Raw genomic sequence first — 7372 nt, 5'->3', positions numbered from 1 at the left:
CAGTGTGATCAACATATTTCCCCAAAAGTTATACTAAAGCATAGTACACACAGGGCTGAAAAAAAAAAAAAAAGATCAGGAGTCGCCGCTGAACTAACTATCCAACGTTAGTACAGTGATCCTCCCTGCTGTTCTATTTTGTTCTGACAGGGGGATGGGGGATGTCCCGCCAGGACACTCAGGTCAGCCCTCTCAGCCATCGGGAGCCGGTCAGCAGACATTTTTTGGTCATGCCCCTTCGACAGAAGCTGGCTTCTGTCGGACCGACTATCGTGCACATGGGCTGAATGTCAGGCCAGTTTCTAATGGCCTATGCTGTCCTAGAATCGGCCCATGCGTACTAGGCTTTACTTGCGTGTTTACAATCAAAAACAGAAACTTTACCAATTAACTGGATTAGCCACAGCTGAATAATTCACAACCAATCATTGGAATCTGCAAAACTACTCTTACTGATTATCTTTATTATTTCTTAACATAGCCCCCAGGAGATACAGTTAAGTAATACAGGACAACATAATTACCAGTCTTCCTGAGACAATTTCCTATTGAAGGTCATTTGTCACAGATGACTATATATTATACACAAACTCACCAGCCAATTTATTAGGTACACCTGTTCAATTGCTTGGTAACACAAATTGCTAATCAGCCAATCACATGGCAGCAACTCAATGCCTTTGGGGATCTAGACATGGTGAAGACGACTTGCTGAATGGGGAAGGAAAGGAGATCTATGTGACTTTAAAAGAGGCTAACGGCTGGTCTGAGTCTTTTAAAAACTACTGATCTACTAAGATTTTCACACACAGCCATCTCTAGGGTTTACAGAGAATAATCTGAAAAAGAGAAAATATCCAGTGAGCAGCAGTTGTGTGGACGAAAATCCCTTGTTAATGTCAGAGGAGAATGGGCAGACGGTTTGAGATGATAGAAAGGCAACAGTAGCAAATAACCATTCGTTACAACCAAGGTATGCAGAATACCATCTCTGAGCACACAACTCATGGAACCTTGACGCAGATGGGCTACAGCAGCAGAAGACCACACCAGGTGCCTCTTCTGCCAGCTAAGAACAGGAAACTAAGGCTAAAATTCCCAGGTGTTTACCAAGATTGGACAATAGAAGCTTGGAAAAATGTTGCCTGGACTGAGGAATCTCGATTTCAGCTGCGACATTCAGATGGTAGAGTCAGAATTTAGTGTAAACAACATGAAAGCATGAATCCATCCTGCCTTGTATCAATGGTTCAGGCTGGTGGTGGTGTAATGGTGTGGGGGATATTTTCATGGCACACCTTGGGCTCCTTAGTACCAATTGAGCATCGTTTAAACGCCACGGACCACCTCTGAGTATTGCAGCTGACCATGTCCATCCCTTTATGACTACAGTGTACCCATCTTCTGCATCCTCTGATAGCTACGTCCAACCTGGTACTAGCAAGGTGTACCTAATAAAGTGGCCAGTGGATATATATATATATATATATATATATATATATATATATATATATATGTAGTGAGTACACCCATCAATATCTCAATGAACACAAGAACAATTTCCAAAAGTATGACAAAACTGAGTTTTTTTAGAACATTTGTTTAGGTCATTACATGAAAGAAGGGTAATAATATAACTTAGATTAAAAAATTGTCAGTTTTACTCAAATTAGTTGATGCAAAAATGAATACACCCCACAACAAAAACTGCTACATCTAGTATTTTGTATGAAAAAAGGAAGAAGACAAAGGGCGCCAGGTCTGTTTATAGTATTTTGTATGACCCCTATGATTTGTATGGACAGCACCAAGTCTTCTAGGCAATAAATAAGCAAGTTAACAACATATTGAAACATCTTTTTTTTTTTCCATTCTTCAAGAACGACCTCTTTTAGAGCCTGGATGCTGGATGGAGACTGATGCGCAACTTGTTTTTTCAGAATTCCCCATAGGTGTTCGATTGAGTTCAGATCAGAAGACATACTTGGCCACTGAATCCCTTTCACCCTGTTGTTCTTCAGAAATGTAACAGTGGCCTTAGATGTGTGTCGTTGTCATGTTGCAAAAGTGCATGAAGACCAAGGGCACGGAGTGATAGTAGCATCTTCTCTTTCAATATAGAGCAGTACATCTGTGAATTCATGATACCATCAATATAATGCAGCTCCCCGACACCAGCAGCAATCATGCAGCCCCACAGAAGGACACTGCCACAACCATGTATCACTGTAGGCACCATGCATTTTTCTTTGTACTCCTCACCTTTGCAACGCCATACAGTTTTGAAGCCATCAGTTTCAAAAACATTTATCTTGGTCTCATCACTTCAGAGTAAAGAGTCCCAGTAGTCGTCTTGTTTTTCAACATGGGCCCTGGCAAATTCTAGGCAAGCTTTTTGAGTGTGGGCTTTAGGAGAGGCTTTTTTTTTGGATGACAGCCATGCATGCCATTCCTCTGCAGTGTACGCCGTATTGTGTCACAGGAAACAATCAACCCAGTTTGGCTTTCTACTTCTGTAGCTAACTGCAGTGAACTTGCATGGCAATTTTCTTCAACCCTTCTCATCAGAAGACGCTCCTGTCAAGGTGTTAACTTCCGTAAACAGCCTGGACATTTCTTTGAGATGGTTGCAGTGTCACCTTTGTTACATTTTTGTATCACTTTTACTATAGTATCCGGACTTGGTGGATTAAAAATTGTCTGAATAGAATATAAAATATAAAAAAACAATCATAGACATGGGGGAACATACTCAAGTCCATGATAGTATATAGAAGTCCCGGGGAAGAGACAGTGTGCCAGTAGAAACCATATACTGGACAGCAAGAAGGGCTAGCTCCACAGCACAGGGAAGTCAGCTCTGTGGGAGGAAGCATATGAAGAAAGAAGCGGAGTCCCTCTAAGTGCAGTATTATTTATTCCAAGGAAGCACAAAACAATCATAAACTCACATAGGGTAAGTAATCAGACCACTGGACCGATCCTGAGCCTACGATTACTTACCCTTTGTGAGTTTAGGATTGTTGTGTGCTTCCTTGGAATAAATAATACTGCACTAGAGGCGCTCCGCTTATTTCTTCATATTGATGTTACTCAAGGCCAATTTCGGTTAATTCCCCCTTGAAGGAAGGTTAAGATCCGCGCCACCGAGGAGGAGGAGCGAGGAGGAACCCCAAGAGACTCACACCACGCAATGTACGTCTTCCACGTACGATGGTAGATCTTCCTAGAAGTAGATTTCCTAGCTTTCAACAGGGTAGGAATCACCGACTCAGATAAACCCCTATCCTTCAGCACCTGGCGTTCAACAGCCAAGCCATCAAAGCCAGCCACTGTAAAGCAGGATGTAAGATCGGTCCTTGGGACAGAAGATGCTCCCTGAGCGGACGCTTCCAAGGATCGTCGGCGACCACCTGCACCAGATCGGCATACAAAGCCCGGCGAGGCCAGTCCAAAGCCACTAAGATGACTGGAATCACTTTTGCTTCGATCCTGCATAGAAGTCTGGCCAAAAGCTTTTGAGGAGAGAAGGTGTAAATCAGCCGATACTGACCCCACAGGGCATTGTCCGATTGAATGTGCACTGGACATTCCTGAAGATGATGCGTCCAATGGTCCAGGAACAGTCTGATTGCTCGGTGTTCCAAGACATTGATCGGTAGCCTGGACTCTTCCAGTGTCCAGAGTCCCTGAGCAGAATTTTTGCAGAGGACGCATCCCCAGCTGGAAAGGCTAGCATCCATGGTGACCACTGTCCAATACAAGGGAAGGAAGGATTTGCCCATCTGAAGCTCTGGAGAACGAAGCCACCATATCAGAAACTCCTTCATTCCCCGGCTCAGCCGTATCCAATTGTCCAGAGACTGCGGATTCTTGTCCCATTTGGCCAGAATCCACCTTTGAAGGGACCTCGTTTGGAACTGTGCAAACGAAACTGCCTCAAAGGTAGAAACCCTCAGGCCAAGCACCCGCATGCAAGTCTGGAGGGATGACCATCTGCTGGACAGCAGGAGACGAATTGCAGCCTGCAATTTCTGTAGTTTGTCCAGAGGAAGGAGCACTCTGACTAAGGCTGAGTTCAGAGTTAGACCCAGATAGTCCAGCTTTGTGGACAGAACCAGAGCAGACTTTTGAAAATTCAGAATCCAGCCAAACTCCCTCAGAGTTCGTATGTTGATTTCCAGGTTTTCCACCAGAGCAGTAGGAGACTGCTCGCAGAAGGAGGTCTTCCAAGTTGCTCAGTACCACAATCTCCTGTTGGTGTAACAATGCTAGCATTGGGGCTAACACTTTTGTGAAGACCAAAGGGTAATGTCACAAACTGATAATGCTCCTCTCCCATGGCAAAGTGAAGGAAGTGCTGGTGACCGGCACATATTGGAATGTGAAGGCAAGCATCCTTGATGTCGATAGAGGCAAGGAAATTCCCCTGATGCAGAGAGGCCACCACCGTGTGAATGGACTCCATTCTGAACTTCTGCACCCACACAAAGCAGTTCAGCGCCTTGAGGTCCAGGATTGGACGCACCTTGCCTTCCTTTCTGAGAACTGTAAACAGGTTTAAGCAAAAACCCTGAAAACTTACCAAAGTCAGAACCGGGACAATCACCTCTTGAAGGAACAGGTCTTGTCCCAAACAGACCCTGTAAGCGGTCTGAGGACAGGCGCAATTTGGAAGGAAAGAACCTCACCAGGGAACAAGAGGGAAACTCAATCTTGTAGCCAGACCGAATGACTTAGTGGACCCACTTGTCTTGTACCAGGGAAATCTACGGGTCCGGAAACCAGCGAAGACGTCCCCCCACCCTCGATACGAGTGAGGTCGCACCTTCATGCTGAATGAGCCTTGTCCACGGGTCTGGAGAGGCCCACTCTCTGCTTGCCAGATCAGGTTTGTTTGGATCCCTCAGAGGGGGCCCTGAAAGGCTTCGGGCCCTTGTCTACGACGAGGGTCCTTGCCCTTAGTAGCCTGCGGCAGAAAGGTAATCTTTCCCCCTGTGAGACCTTTAATGATGTCATCCAGAGTAGCTTCAAACAGGCGATCTCCTTGAAAAGGGAGATCAGTCAAGGCCTTTTTAGAAGTCTGGGCCGCAGACCAGCATTTGAGCCAAAAGACACGCTGAAGGACCACTGCAGAAACATAGAGCCGAGCCACTAGGGGAGCCGCATCCAAAGAGGCATCACAGATAAACTGCAGCCCCTGGACCAGCTGGTCCGCCAGCTCAGCAAAGGTAAGGGGGAGCTGTTCTCCCTCTAGGTCACGGTGTAAAAGCTTAGCCCACTCAGTCAGAGTTTGCGACACCAGGGCAATAGTGAATACAGGCCTCAGTGCAGCCTCAAACCAACCAGAGTGTACATATTGGGGGGCCACAGCCTCCGCCTTCCTGTTAGCTGGATCCTTACAGGCCGGGGACCCTATAACAGGAATCATTGTTGCCTTGTTTAATCTGGAAAACAGAAGGTCCACCACTGGTGGAACAGTCCATTTCTTAAGAAGGGACTCCTCATAGGGGTATCACCTAGCAAATTCCTTAAGAACCCCAAGGGAACGCTTTGGTCGTCCCCACTCTTTAGTGACAATTCTGTCAAAATAGGCAGGAAAAGGAAACACCTTTGCCGCACTGGATGGCTTGTGAGTGCCAAAGGGAGCCTGCGCCTCTGTCGTAGCTGTGGCTGCGTCCTCCATCTTAAAGGTCTCACGTACAGATACAATCAGTGCTTTCACCAGCGCCTCTTCATGCGTGATTGCAGATGTGGAGGAATCATCTTCACTATCTGAGGATTCCCGACATGTGGTTGAGGACCCAGCAGGGTGACTTATGTTTGCGGCGGCCAAATCAGATTCAGGATCTGATGAGACAGATGAGGCAGGGAAAGGCAGTTGGCGCTTTTTGCTAGCCTGTCGCCCGAAAGCCACCTCCACCCGGGACACAAATGACTCCAGGACCGAGGTCAGTGCACTGATGGATGGTTGGGACCCGAAGGGCCCCGCAGCCCTAAGAGAGGGGATCAGGTGGGGAGATGTGCTCCAAAGAATCCATGAGTCACCAGGGGGACAACACAAAAAGTTTAAAACACTGCAAAGGGACAACCCCCACCATGCCGGCAGCACCACCCAGTCGCCAGGCACAAAGCACCAAGGGGTCCTCAGCAGTGAGGGAGAGGACCCCACCAGACTCACCTCCCAACAGAAACAGGCACCTGCAGCCACCAGATTAATCTGCACTCCCCGTGCAGCGATCAGGAAGTGAAAAGACCCAGGAGTCAGCACCAGGGGATTAGGAGGGGCTTCCACCGCCGACGGCCCCACTGTCAGCCACCGCAGTTCTCAATGGCAAACCACCGCAAAATGGCAGCCGGACTACACAAACAAACAAAACAAACAACACAAACAAAATGGCCCCCATGCATTGAGTACACAAGACTAGAGCAAAATGGCGCCACCACTAGGCTCCCAGGGAACCAGGAGGGATCCCTAGGCCTCAAGAAAAGGCCCAGGTAGGACAGAGGGGCCCTGGCAGGAGGACCCAACAGGTACAAACCACCCCCCACCCAAACAGCCAACCATCCGGTCCTCGGCAGCGCCCCCGCCCCTATCGCCAGCATAGCGCCCTGTCCCCGCCCCAGGAGGTGGACCAGACCAGCTGAAGGGGGGTGCCTGACAGGAAGGAGGGGATCTCGGGGGTCCGACCATCCCAAGAAGGGGCCCACGTCCACCCCTAAACCCTCCAGGGGGAGACAGCTACTCACTATACCGGGAACCAGGCAGGCACCGCTCCAGACAGAACCCCTCACCATCAAAATGGAGGTCTGTCGGCCAGGAGGAACGTATGCGATCTCGCGCTGCGTTTTTACTCGCAGGCCAGACCCGTCTGGTGGGGCTATGTCGTGGCTGACCAAGCGCGGAACTGGGGTCTGTGCGCGCTCGTTGGACAGACTGGGGTGATTACTGGATCTAGATTATCCAGCCTGTTGCCCAGTCCGGCAGTTGATTTTATATCTCACAGGAAAAAAATTCTATCTAAAAAAAAAAAAAAAAAAATTGCCATGACCAGAGATCCCAGCAAGGAACTAGGTCCTTACTCCTGACTAGTACCTATAGCAGAGAGAGGGAGTATACCCCCGGGAACTGCCCATAGGCACAGTCAGACTTTTTTTTTCTGCCTAGTGTCCTACTCCTATAGGGGGCAATATAACCCAATGGTTAAGAAGATCAGGAGCTGTATCTGTCAATGAACGAAAGCGAAATACTTGTTTGTGTGTGCAAATTAAGGAATCTTGGTTTCAATAAATGGCCCACATTTGTAAGAGTATTTTGAAGTATAGTGTCCCAAAAAAAATGTTGATTCTGAAAGGAAAGTAAAGATTTTCT

General features: G+C 47.7%; 1 protein-coding gene across 2 annotated transcripts in view; it reads right to left on the bottom strand.

Annotated features, from left to right (window-relative positions):
• Positions 1-7372, bottom strand: part of USP32 (ubiquitin specific peptidase 32) — a 781032-nt gene that overhangs the window by 35069 nt on the left and 738591 nt on the right. The window lies entirely within an intron of this gene.

Source organism: Pelophylax lessonae, assembly GCF_965119305.1.
Source record: "Pelophylax lessonae genome assembly, chromosome: 2".
NCBI lineage: Eukaryota > Metazoa > Chordata > Amphibia > Anura > Ranidae > Pelophylax > Pelophylax lessonae.
This window is presented reverse-complemented; position numbering and strand designations above follow the sequence as displayed.